The following is a 13,584-nucleotide window of genomic DNA, read 5'->3' on the forward strand; positions in this document are numbered from 1 at the left end:
AGGTACCTGTCAAATAAAGCAGACTTCCAATCATGGATCTATAGGTTGATTGATGCACTGCTGCTGATTTATCATTTGCACTGAGGCTACATCGTGTAACCATAGGGGTAAATACTAGTTTTGCATCTTCCATGCCATATTTCTTCAAGATCTACTTGAGATACTTAGTTTGAGACAAAAAGATACCACCTTCATTGTTTTTGGATTTGCAATCCAAGAAAATATGTCAGTTCTCAAAGCAAAGACATTTCGAATTCTTTCTGCATCACCAAGGCAAATATTTGACTCATAGCTTCTTCATTGCTGCCAAAGATAATATCACCTACATACACAACAAGTATTAGCAATTTGTCATTTTCAGTTTTTATATAAAGATTGCTATCTGCTGATCCTTTTGAAAAACCTTGTTGATGAATATATTTGTCAAAACGATAGTATCAAGCCCTTGGAGCATGTTTAATATCATAGAGATCCTTTTTTAGTCTGCATACAAGATTTGGATCATTCCCAAGAATGAAACCATCTGGTTTCTCAATGTACACTTCTTCTTCCAAGTCTCCATTCAAAAAGGATGATTTCACGTCCATTTGAAATACTTTAAACTTCTGAAAGCTAGAGAGAGAAAGGAACATTCTGATGGCCTCAAGTCTAGCAACAGGAGCAAAGGTTTCTTCAAAGTCTATTCCTTCTTGTTGAGCATACGCTTTACAGACAAGTCTGGCCTTGTTTCTAATCACTTCCCCATTTTCATTCAACTTGTTTTTAAAGTCCATTTCGTCCCTATGACTTTCTTATCTTTTGGTCTAGGAACCAACTCCCAAGTGTTATTCTTTTTTATCTGCTCAAGTTATTCATCCATTGCCTTGACCTAGCATTCATCTTTGCATGCCTCTTTTACATTTTGTGGTTCAGTGGAGGGAGCAAAGCCAAATAGCTTGAGGCTTCTGCAATTGTTCTTCTTCTTTGTATACCTGCCTCATTTTGCCCCAAAATTTGAGATTCTGGATGATTCTTCTGAACGTACCTAGATGGAGTCTTATCTTCTATCCTTATCTATTCTTCTGGTTCCTCTTGAGCTTCTTCTTCATCATAGTTCTGATTTGATGTTGAAGGATAGTCCTCATCATCTTCGAGATCTTCAGAATTCACTTGCCTAGGAATGTTTCCTTCTTCATCAACCACTACATCAATGCTGTCAACAATTCTTCCAAGTATTTTGTTGTAACACTTATATGCTTTGATGTGGGGAGAATAACCAAGGAGAATGCCTTCAGTTGCTCTAGGTTCAAACTTGCCAAGATTTTCATCATTATTTTTAATATAGCATTTGCTTCCAAAAATTTTGAAATGTTTTACCAAAGGAGTGTCACCATACCAGAGCTCATGAGGAGTTTGAGTGCTGTTCACCCAGACATTTGTCTTGTTGAGAATAACATCTATAGCAAATTCAGCTTCACCCCAGAAAGTTGCGGGAGTTCCAGACTCATCAAGCATTGCACGAGCCATTTGTTTAACTATTCTGTTCATCCTTTCCACTACTCCATTTTGCCGAGGAGTCCTAGCTATAGAGAATTCCCTTCTTATTCCATGTTCTTCACAAAAATAAAAAAATTCATTTGAGGTAAATTCTCCTCCTCGATTCGACCTGAAGCATTTGATTTTGAGATCTGATTCTTTCTCCACCAAGGCTTTGAATGATTTGAATTTTTCAAAAGCTTCGTCTTTGTGCTTCATAAGTCCTATCCAAAACATCTTGGAATTGTCATCAATGAATAATATAAAGTATTCTTCTCCTCGAGGTGACCTTTTCTTAGTTGGTCCACATACATCAGTATGGACAAGTTCAAGCGGCCTTCTGGCTGATCCTTCCTTCTCAGGGAAGTTAGTTCTAGTTTGCTTACCAAACTGACATGATTTACATATTGTATTGTCTGGGATTCTGATGTCTAGAAGACAACGAACTGCCTGGTATTTGCATGCTTTCCTTATCTGTGAGAAATTAAGATGCCCCAATCTTTTGTGCCATATCCAGTGTTGATCATTCTTTCTCAGATAGCATTGATGTTGTCCTTCTTTGAATATGTATAAATTATTTGGAGTCCTTACGCCTTTGATCACTTTTTTTCCTGTATCAAGATCACAAACACTACATCCATTTGATCGAAATATTACCTCAGTTCCTTGATCACACATCTGGCTGACACTTAATAGATTATGCTTTAAGGCATCAACATACATGACATTTCCAGCTTTGACCCTTTCTTTCAACTGAGCAGATACTTTACCTTTTATGAGAGCAGGGGTGTCATTTCCAAACGAAACCTTCTTCTCCTTCTCTAAGGCACTATACGACTGAAGTTTTTCTTTATCACCTGTCATATGTTTCGAACATCCACTATCGATGTACCATTGATTTTCTTGCCCTTCCGCATATAAGGCTATACCACATCTTTTTGGTTGTGTTTCTTTGATTCTCCATGATTTGGAACTTGACGCTTGCTCCTTCTGAGTTTTCTACCGAAACCTGCTCCTACGTTTAGAATGTTCATGACCGAAATTGTTACAAATAGAACATTCTATTTCATTTTCAAGAGCAGAGAAGTGGTTGTAGGTCCTTTTCATGATCCCAGTCATACTCCTCTATTTATGAGCTTCTCTAGTCATGATTTTGTTATAGGCAACACATTGAGCTGCTTTGTGACCAAAGTTATGACATGAAAAACATTGGCCATTGAAGAAACTCATGTGATTATCAAATCTACCAGCCAAATGATTGTAGTTCCTATTGACATCCATTCTTGAGGGAAATTGAGAAGGTTTTACCTGTGGCTGGTTGTAGCTTCTGGTTTTCCTTAAATTAGATTGCCCTTGATTTACCTGGTATTCTTTGTTCATTCTTGAGGTAAATTGTCCCTGATTTACCTGGTGATTTCCATTGGGTCTTTGTTCACTTCTCCTTGTAGCATCAAGATAACTCTTGGAGGTAGATGGTTTCTGTGCTTGAGTTGTTTCTTCATTATATCCCAGACCTGTCTTGATTAGTAGATAGCATTGCACTTTGATAATCTCATCTAACGTGTCAGATCCTTTAACAAATCTAAGATTAAGAGCTTTTGCTTTCTCAGTCTCTTTTCTCAGTCCCACAATTTCACATTCTAACTTTTCATGATGTTTTTCCTTTTTAGCAAGTTGGAATTGTAGAGTATCTATGATCACATTCTTCTCTTCTTAACCAATTTTGAGTCTATAAATCTCTTCATAAATACTTTCTTCATCTATAGCATCCACAAAATCATCATCTTCAAAAGCCATTAAAAGTTTATACTTGTTACCTTGTTCATCTTCGTCACTATTTAAAAGTCCATCACTATCTTCATGAGTGTAATAGCTTTTCTTATTTACATTCTGTTTCTTGTTCCATCTAACAGGTTCCTTCCCCTTGTCAATCTTATCCTTATGAGGACATTTGGCAGTATAGTGATCGACTCTTCCACAAGCAAAGCATTTGAAAGGTAACTTACCTCTGAATCTTCCAGCACCCCGTTGAAGGTCCTTGACAAATTTTGATTCCTCCTCTTCTTTTGAAACGTGTCCTGACTCATAGTAATCTCCTTTGCCTGAAGCCTTGAAAGCATCTTCTCTTCTATTTGATGATCCTCCTTTCCTCATTTCATAAGCAGTCAGAATTTCGTGCAGCTGTGACATGGTAAGGTTTCGTAGATTCTCTTTTTCTTCTATTGCAGAAACTTTAGATTCAAACCTAGGGGACAAAGATCTTAGAACTTTTTCAACCACAACAACCTCTTTTATTTCTTCACCCAAGTTTTTCATACAATTAACAATCTCATCTACACAAAGGAAATAGTTAGCCACACTTTCATCATTGTGCATTATGAGATTTTCATACTAAATTCTGAGGGTTTTAAGTTTTGCTCGCTTTACCTGGTCATCTCCTTCATAGCTCAGAATAATCTTGTCCCATATTTCTTTTGCAGATTTATACTGCATAACCTTGATGAATTCTAATTGAGATAGACATCCTAATAGAGTATTGATAGCCTTTGCATTTGTTTCATATTGCTTCTTACCAGTCGGATTTGTAGGAGTTGCTGAAGGAGAAGTGTACCCTATATCTATGATATCCCAGACTTCAGTACCAAGAGATTGAAGATAGGCTGTAACTCTTACATTCCAATAGATGAAGTTGGTCCCATCAAAAATTGGTGGCCTACTTGATGCTTCTCTCTCGTAGTTGCTCATGATGATGGATATTCCTTCAAGCAATCAAGCTTCTTCAGAAGGACCTGCTCTGATACCAATTGTTGGAAATAATACAGAGAGGGGGGGGTGAATCAGTATTATCAAGTCACTTATTTTATTTTTTAAACCTAGATCATATACGCTACTTCAGATAGATAAAACTGCGTATATACGCAACTACAGAGAAGGAAACCCATGTATGCAATGCAAACTTATAATTTAATTCATCTTACTGATGTTGATTATTAATCTGTGTATTAGGATCAAATAAACAGTAACCAGAAATAGTAAAACAGATCTGAAGATAATCACACACACAAGAACACAAGATATAAGGTGGAAACCCAATGTGGGTGAAAACCACCTGCTGCAATTCGTCTCTATCTTCTTTTAATTAGAATCTTCTTTTTACAATGTACTGGTGTAGTCCTTTACCAGTACGCAGGCTGCAACTTGCAGAGAGATACAACCCTCCCTCGTTCTCCAGCTTCTCCTGGAAGGGATCTACAAACCCCTTAGCTCTTGCACTAACCAAGATACTAGTACATAGGTGCTGGCCTACAAAAGGCTACAACTTCTCTTTCTTCCAGGGACGACATTTCATAAATTTTTAGACTGTATCCATGAACATCAATCGATCATCAAGAATTTCTGCATCAAACAATCTCCTTTTCACCAATTAGAACTGAATCAAGTAGATACTTCTTTGACAGTTGTACCCAAAACATAGTAACAGTAACCACACACCAAATTCTGAACCCAGAACACTGCAGCAATAAACAGAAGTATCTAGATCACAACTCAAAAGATATACGCTAATTGAATAACCTGACACCTGTTTGCATACACTTCTGTGTTTGAGAAACCTGCGTATACGCTGTTTTTATTCACTGAACCAACGTGTATATGCGCCTTCGCTTTACTGAACCTGTGTACAGATCTATAAAGTATAATTCACTCTTTCAAATATTCAGACCTAGATTATCAGATTTACAGATCAAGCATGCGCCACATATAGAAGATCAAAATCATACAAAGATACTACCATTCAAGGCTAAAGATTATGACCCATCAATAGAACTTATCCTTCTCTTTGTGCTAAGGTTCCTCCTTCATTCAGATCCAGATCTGCACCATAACCTCAATCACCAATTTCAGATCTAGCACTTATTGGATATTCAATTAATTTAGATGATCCTTTGCCAAATGATCTCCTTCCTCTTTTATAGTCTTAGGCCTTTCACAATACCACGGTCCAAAACCATAATAAAACAATACCATGGACCCAATACTTGGGATCAACACTTCTGACGAGATACCATTGTCCAAAACCATAGGTTCAAATACCAAGGACTAACTACCACAAACCAAAAGTAAGTTCTCTAACATATACATGATTTTCCTTGCATGAAAGTGTGTGTATATGCACACTCGCCTTTGTAACGTCTAACCCACGTGTATACATGGTTTAGTCTAGATGAATCTCCGTATATGTCTTTTCTTTCATTCTGAAAGCCTATACTGAGATCTGTCACCAAAGAGAGTTTCCATCAAGGACAACACTTGTGCCATAGCTCTAAACCTGTGCCATGATGCCAACAAGATGTTCATGCTCCCCCTGACTATAAGCAAAGTCTGCAAAAAGAAGTTATACAAAAAGAACACGACTCTATACCAAAGACTCATACATACATCCATCTCCCAACCAAGTGGGGATATACCAGAATTGACCCATCTACCCAACCAAGTGGGGATACATTAGAATTTTATATAAGTACATTACATTATTCATTCCAGACATAGTGGGGAAACCAACATAGGCCATTACATGACCTTGATAAGAAAAGATATACATGACATAGAGACGAAATATTTAAAAATAATTCTATGAAAGTCATCAGCAGCATCTGTCAATCATAATTCAGATCAGCAACCATGTTCTCCTTCTGCACCTGTTCCATCAGAAATCAAACCAACATATACGCGACTGTATCCACAGAAATAGGCGTATATATGCGGCTGTTCTTCATACAACTCACGTATAACCACTTCCTGATCAACAACCTGTAAATGTCTTGTAACAAGGTATGTCTGCATATAGATATCAACTCGTCCTTTTAAACATCATCATAAAATCATTCACATTATATCATATGTGAAAAACATAGTCATCTCATCATCAAGATCTGCATGACCATCCATGTAACATCACACGGGAATCAATCAACATATGTGAGTATCAACTTATCATCATATGGGTAAGAACTCATCATATCTCCAACAATGCAATTGCATGTATCCATCATATTGTATATAGCACTACTTATCTAGAACTTAAGACAAGACTTCTTGATATAATCAACAACAACAATCCTCATCCACATGAGCGCCAAGAATTATGGGAAGCCTGCATCATAATTGTATTATATTATCTTTATGCATATGATGACAACAACATATGAGTAACTCATCATCAAGTAAAGAAGATGTGTATTCAAGCTTTATACTTCTCCTTATCCTTATGAAGATCACCATGTAAACACCATATATGCATCATCAGAGAATCAACCACAAATATGATTTGAACATCAACTATGTAACCCCAAGAATCATATGAGATTTATCATGGATAACTCATAACCATATCATAGCACGATATATCATTTAGCATCATCACCAAGGATTACTAACCATAATGCCAACAATGCATTATTCAAAACATAAACTCCCCCTGAACCTATGCCATCCGTTTACTGCCAGATCTGATCATGCATATATTAGCAAGAAGTATCACGACATCATCATCATCAGGTTAGGATCAAAAACACTTCTAAACATCTTATGAGTATCAAGACATTTCCACACATTATTAGAAGATTGTAAACATTATCAGCTAGAGCAAATAATGGACTGAATCATATCAGACCCTTTTTCTGAGCCTATCCCTTCTGCTTTTCCTCAGACTAACATATATGCGATTGTGCAGTCACTAACTCGCGTATATACGTGATTTCCCTTTATGAAACTTGCGTATATGATTTAGGGCACTGAAGTTGTACACTTTCAACTCCCCTTGAGTCTGTTATGTCTGTGTTATGCTGTGTCTGAGTATATTGTGCGGTGGCACATCTTTCTGACTAAACTTCCTTCTTCTTCCATATCTTCAAGCGAGATGATGTTTTCTCCTTTTAGTGTGGTGCTCGTACCTTGTTCCTGCATTTCTTTTCTATATGTCCAAGCTTGTTACATGCATAACATCTCATATGTTTTATATTCCTTCTGTAGCAATCAACAGCTTTGTGACCAAACATCTTGCAAGGAAAACAATATCCCTTAAAGTATCTAGAACGTGATGTTCTTTCTGTGTAATGGTCTTGAACCCTTCTACTTCTCCATCTGGCTGCGACATGTCCAAGATTATGATAGACATAACATTCAACATTATTCATTGGAGGAGTAAAAGAATTTCTTTCCTTCGTTGTTGATGGTGTTGACCTCTAATCTCCTTGTTGAGCATTTCAGATTTTGCATTAGATTCCCTTATCTTACTTTGTGAACTAGATTCTTCTTCAACAGATTCATGAAAACCAAGAACAACTTTGATAGCAGGAAATCTTTGACCACTAAGAATATCATCCAAGATCTTAGTACTATCGTGAAATCGTAAGAGCTTATCCTTTTCTTCTAGTTTTTATTTTAGAATATTTACCCCAACCGGGAGATGCTCTTCCTTTTCATGATATTGCTTCTTCATGTTTTCTTCAGCTTTTCTTCCTTCTTCTAACTGATGTCTTATTTCAAGAACTTCATTTTCTTGTTTTTCAAGAGCTTGGAGTAGATCTTTATTCTGCTTCTTTGATTCTTCAATATCTTCCTTTAGTGAGAGGATCGTAGCTTCAAGCCTTTCATAATAACTAGATCTATCTCTGAGTTTCTTGATTGTTGTGCTCCTTTCATTGACTTCGTTTCTTAATGAGGTCACTTCATCCTGCAAATTTTGATATTGAATTACCTTGTCCCTAAATACCTTCCTTACCTTGTTTCCTTCCTCTAGTTGAGCTTTTAGTTTGGTAGATTCTTGTTTGAAGGCACATTCCCTTTTGTGTTGGAAATAATACTGAGAGGGGGGGGTGAATCAGTATTATCAGATCAATCAAACTTTTCAATGCTCAGAAACATATACGCTACTTCAGTTAGGTGAACCAGCGTGTACACGCTACTGTGATTAAGTAAAACAACGTATAAGAAGAAAACTCATAATTTAGTTAGCTTATTCTTCAGTTAAGTTCATCAGGACATTATTCACCACATTAACAGTAAGCAAGTGCAGTATAACAGAACAGATCAAAAACCACACACATGAACACCAAGATATAAGGTGGAAACCCAATGTGGGTGAAAACCACCTGCTGCAAGTTGTCTCTATCTTTCTTTAATAAGAAACTTCAGTTTACAATATTTTGTACTGGTGCAGCCTTGTACCAGTACGCAGGCTACAACCTGCAGAAGGCTACAACCTTCTCTCGTTCTCCAAACTTCCTTGGAAGGGAGCTCCAACCCCCTTTGCTCTTGTACTAGCCAAGATACTAGTACGTAGGTGCTGACCTACAATCTTCCTTCTTTCAGGTATCACTTTTCATACATTTTCAGACTTGGATATTCCTGAAGCACAACATTACAATCTGAAGACCACAATTCATTCAATTTCCACAATAGATCATTGAAGCATAAAAAAACCAAACTTTGAATCACTGAACCACTGAACCCTGTCAATCACCAGTTACCAGAACACAGAGCAGACTACAGAACTCTGCAATAACAGTCAGACCCCACTGTAAACCCAAAATCAAGCTTCAAAATATATACGCTACTTCAATGAGCAAAACCCGCGTATACACGCGCTTTTACCGAAGCCAACCTGCGTACAGATCTAAAAATAAACTTTCTCAATTTGCAGCTGTACCAGACATTAGTTAGACCCAGAACGTAACATTGCGACAATATGCAGATCTAGAAATACGCATAATCAACCATATCATGATAGTGCATTTCAAACCATTAGATCCGATCTATCCTTAGATCTAGTCTTCCATCAACCAATGTGATCTCTCCTTGGCTTAGATCAAGCAACCCAGAACCTGCATATCAGATCTCTTTCTCTCTTAGATATTCAAGCCTTGTCAAAAAGATGATGTTGCCTAATGATCTTCTTCTCCTTATATAGTCTTAGGCCTAGCTCAATACCAAGAGCCAAAACCATAGTAACACAATACCATCAACTTCAAAACTAGGGATCGACACGCCCGTCGAGATACAATGGTCCGAAATCATAGGCACAACTTCCAAGGACTAACCACCATGGACCAAAGATACTTTTCCACATACACGCGCTTTTTCTGAATCCAACTAGCGTGTACACGCGACTTGGGCTTAACGAACATGCGTATATGAACTTCCTTGGCATGCTGTACTAAGATCTGTCTTCTGATTAAGTTGCCATCACCTGTACCAACCTCTGAGCACCTGTACCATCCTCTGAGTGAGTTGCCATCAAGGACAACACTTGAATCATAATGCCAACAATCTCCCCCTTTGGACTTGATGGCAACCACCACACCAAGTCACTCTCCCCCTTTGACATCAAGGGCAAAGGGCTGTGCTCCCCCTGAGGACATGCTGATACCTCTGCTTGGCTGAGCTGACTCGTGCTCCCCCTGACAGTAGGCCAGATCTGCAAAAGATGTTCTTCAACAAGAACCAAGACTTATACATCATAAGGGACCGTCCTATCACCAAAAGACTCAATACATACATCCATACTCCCTACCAAGAGGGGACATATCAGAAACAACCAATTATATTACAGCATTCATCCCAGGCATAGTGGGGAAACCAACATAGGCCGTTACATGACCTTGACACCATAAAAGAGATATGACAAGAGAGATACATGACATAGAGACAACAGATCTAGACCAAGACTTAGGAAAGGCACCAGCAGCATCTGATAAACATCTTGTTAGATCAGCAACCAGGATTTCTTTCTGAGCTCCTTCTCCTGAAACCAACAACCAAAACATCTGAATGCCAACAATGCTTTATGAGACTTTTAAGCTGCTCCCCCTGAACCTGTGCCTGTTGCACTCCCTGAAACTGTGCCTGAAGAATTCTGACATTCCCATTGCTGTTCAGAACTTCAGAGTTTTCCCTTGCTGTTCAGAGCTTCATATACGCGATTTCTCCTGTATAAAACAGCGTATGTACGCGGATATTCTTTCTGCAACAAGCGTCCAGCATACACGCGACTTACCCAGCATGAATCCGCGTATATACGCGCATATCCCTTCCGTAACCTGCGTATACCAACTTTTCTGTAGAACAAACAAACTTCAACAACAGGATGTAGCATCAACTACTCCCAGCTTTTGTCTGAGATATTCAAAAGTTTCCCTGGGCAGTGGCTTTGTGAGAATATCAGCAACTTGCTCCTTAGAAGGAACATACTCCAACTTGACCTTCTGCTCAAGCACTTGTTCCCGAAGAAAATGGTACTTGATTGGTATGTGCTTGGTCTTTGAGTGCATGACTGGATTCTTTGAAATGCTGATTGCACTTGTATTATCACATAAGATAGAGACAGGTGGAGTGCAAGTGATTTGAAAGTCCTGCAAGGTCTGCATCATCCAAAGAAGTTGTGTGCAACAAGATGCTGCAGCCACATATTCTGCTTCAGCTGTAGATAAGGCAATCGAACTTTGTTTCTTGCTGAACCAAGATACTAATCTGGAACCCATGAAGAAAGCACCTCCACTTGTGCTTTTCCTATCATCCACACTTCCAGCCCAATCTGCATCTGTGTAAGCATGAAGAGTGAGATCTGTATTTCTAGGATACCATAAGCCATAGTTTTGGGTCCCTTGAAGATATTTGAAGATTCTTTTGACTGCCTGAAGATGAGTTTCCTTTGGGTTGGCTTGAAATCTTCCAACCATTCCTACTGCATGTGTAATATCTGGTCGAGTACCTGTCAAATAAAGCAAACTCCCAATCATGGATCTATAAGTGGGTTGGTGAACTGCTGCTGATTCATCATTTGCACTGAGGCTGCATCCTGTAACCATGGGTGTACATACTGGCTTTGACTCTTCCATGCCATACTTCTTCAAGATCTGCTTGAGGTATTTGGTTTGAGACAAGAAGATACCTCCTTCATTTTGTTGGATTTGCAATCCAAGAAAATATGTCAATTCTCCAAGAAGTGACATTTCGAATTCTTTCTGCATAACCAAGGCAAAGTTTTGACTCATAGTCTCTTCATTGCTGCCAAAAATAATATCATCTACATAAACAACAAGAATTAGCAATTTGTTATTTTCAACTTTTATATAGAGATTGCTATCTGCTGATCCTTTTGAAAAGCCTTGTTGGTGAAGATATTTGTCCAACCGATAGTACCAAGCCCTTGGAGCTTGTTTGAGCCCATAGAGTGCCTTTTTCAATCTGCATACAAGGTTTGGATCATTCCCAAGAATGAACCCATCTGGCTGCTCAATATATACTTCTTCTTCTAAGTCTCCATTCAGGAAGGCTGATTTCACGTCCATTTGAAATACCTTGAAGTTTTGAAAGCTTGAGAGAGCAAGGAACATTCGGATGGCCTCTAGTCTTGCCACAGGAGCAAAGGTCTCTTCAAAATCTATTCCTTCTTGCTGTGCATACCCTTTACAAACAAGTCTGGCCTTGTTTCTAATTACTTCTCCATTTTCATTTAATTTATTCTTGAAGACCCATTTTGTTCCTATTACATTCTTATCTTTTGGTCTAGGAACTAATTCCCAAGTGTTGTTCCTTTCGATTTGCTCAAGTTCTTCATCCATTGCTTTGACCCAACATTCATCTTTGCATGCTTCTTTCACATTTTGTGGTTCAATGGAGGAGAGTAGAGCCAAGTAGCTTGAAGCTTCTGCAAGTGTCCTTCTTGTTTGTACTCCTGCTTCTTTCTGCCCCACAATCTGAGTTTCTGGATGATTCTTTTGGACATATCTGGATGGAGTCTTCTCTTCTATTCTTGTCTGCTCCTCTGGTTCTTCTTGAGATTCTTCTTCTTCTTGAGGTTCTTCTTCTTCATCATTTCGCCTTTGAGAGTAACCTTCATCTTCTTCAATGTCTTCATGATGAACTTGCCTAGGAATATATCCCTTCTCATCAACCACTATATCAATACTGTCAACAATTCTGCCAAGTCTTTTATTGTAGCACTTGTATGCTTTGCTATGTGGAGAATAACCAAGAAGAATGCCCTCATCTGCTCTAGGTTCAAGTTTGCCAAGTTGCTCATCAGTATTCTTAATATAACATTTGCTCCCAAAGATTTTGAAATGCTTCACGGAAGGAGTTTTACCACTCCAAAGCTCATGAGGTGTTTGAGTGCTGTTTACTCGGACATTTGTTTTGTTAAGAATGATAACAGCAGCATGTGCAGCTTCACCCCAGAAGGTTGCAGGAGTACCTGATTCATCGAGCATAGCACGAGCCATTTGTTGGATAGTTCTGTTCATTCTTTCCACAACCCCATTTTGCTGAGGAGTTCTAGCTGTAGAGAATTCTCTTCTTATCCCATGTTCATCGCAGAAATCGAAAAATTCATTTGATGTGAACTCCCCACCTCTGTCAGATCTGAGGCACTTAATTTTGTGTCCTGATTCATTTTCAGCCAATGCTTTGAAGGATTTGAATTTTTCGAATGCTTCATCTTTGTGCTTCATAAGCCCTAACCAAACAAACCTTGAGAAATCATCAATGAATAATATCAGATATTCTTCTCCTCGAGGTGTCCTTTTCCTAAATGGACCACATACATCTGTATGGACTAGCTCAAGAGGCAAGCTAGCTGATCCTTCCTTCTCTGGAAAGTTAGTTCTGGTTTGCTTTCCAAACTGACAAGATTTGCATATGGTGTTGTCTGGAATTTTGATATCTGGAAGATCGCGAACTGCCTGATATTTGCATGCTTTTCTTATTTGTGAGAAGCTTAGATGTCCCAACCTTCGATGCCATAACCAGTGCTCTTCATCCTTGCTAAGATAGCATTGTTGTTGTCCTTCTTCAAATATGTACAGATTATTTGGAGTTCTTTTGCCTTTGAGAACTGTTTTACCTGTATCAAGATCACGAACAAGACATCCATTCGATCTGAAAATAACCTCGGTTTTTTGATCACACATCTGGCTGACACTTAGTAGATTATGCTTCAATCCATCAACATACAAAACATTTCCAGCCTTGACCTTTTCTTTCAAAGGAGCAATACCTTTTCCTTTTATA

Source organism: Pinus tabuliformis, chromosome 9, assembly GCF_031772625.1.
Source record: "Pinus tabuliformis cultivar Carrire ecotype Pingquan chromosome 9, CPIR1, whole genome shotgun sequence".
Lineage (NCBI taxonomy): Eukaryota > Viridiplantae > Streptophyta > Pinopsida > Pinales > Pinaceae > Pinus > Pinus tabuliformis.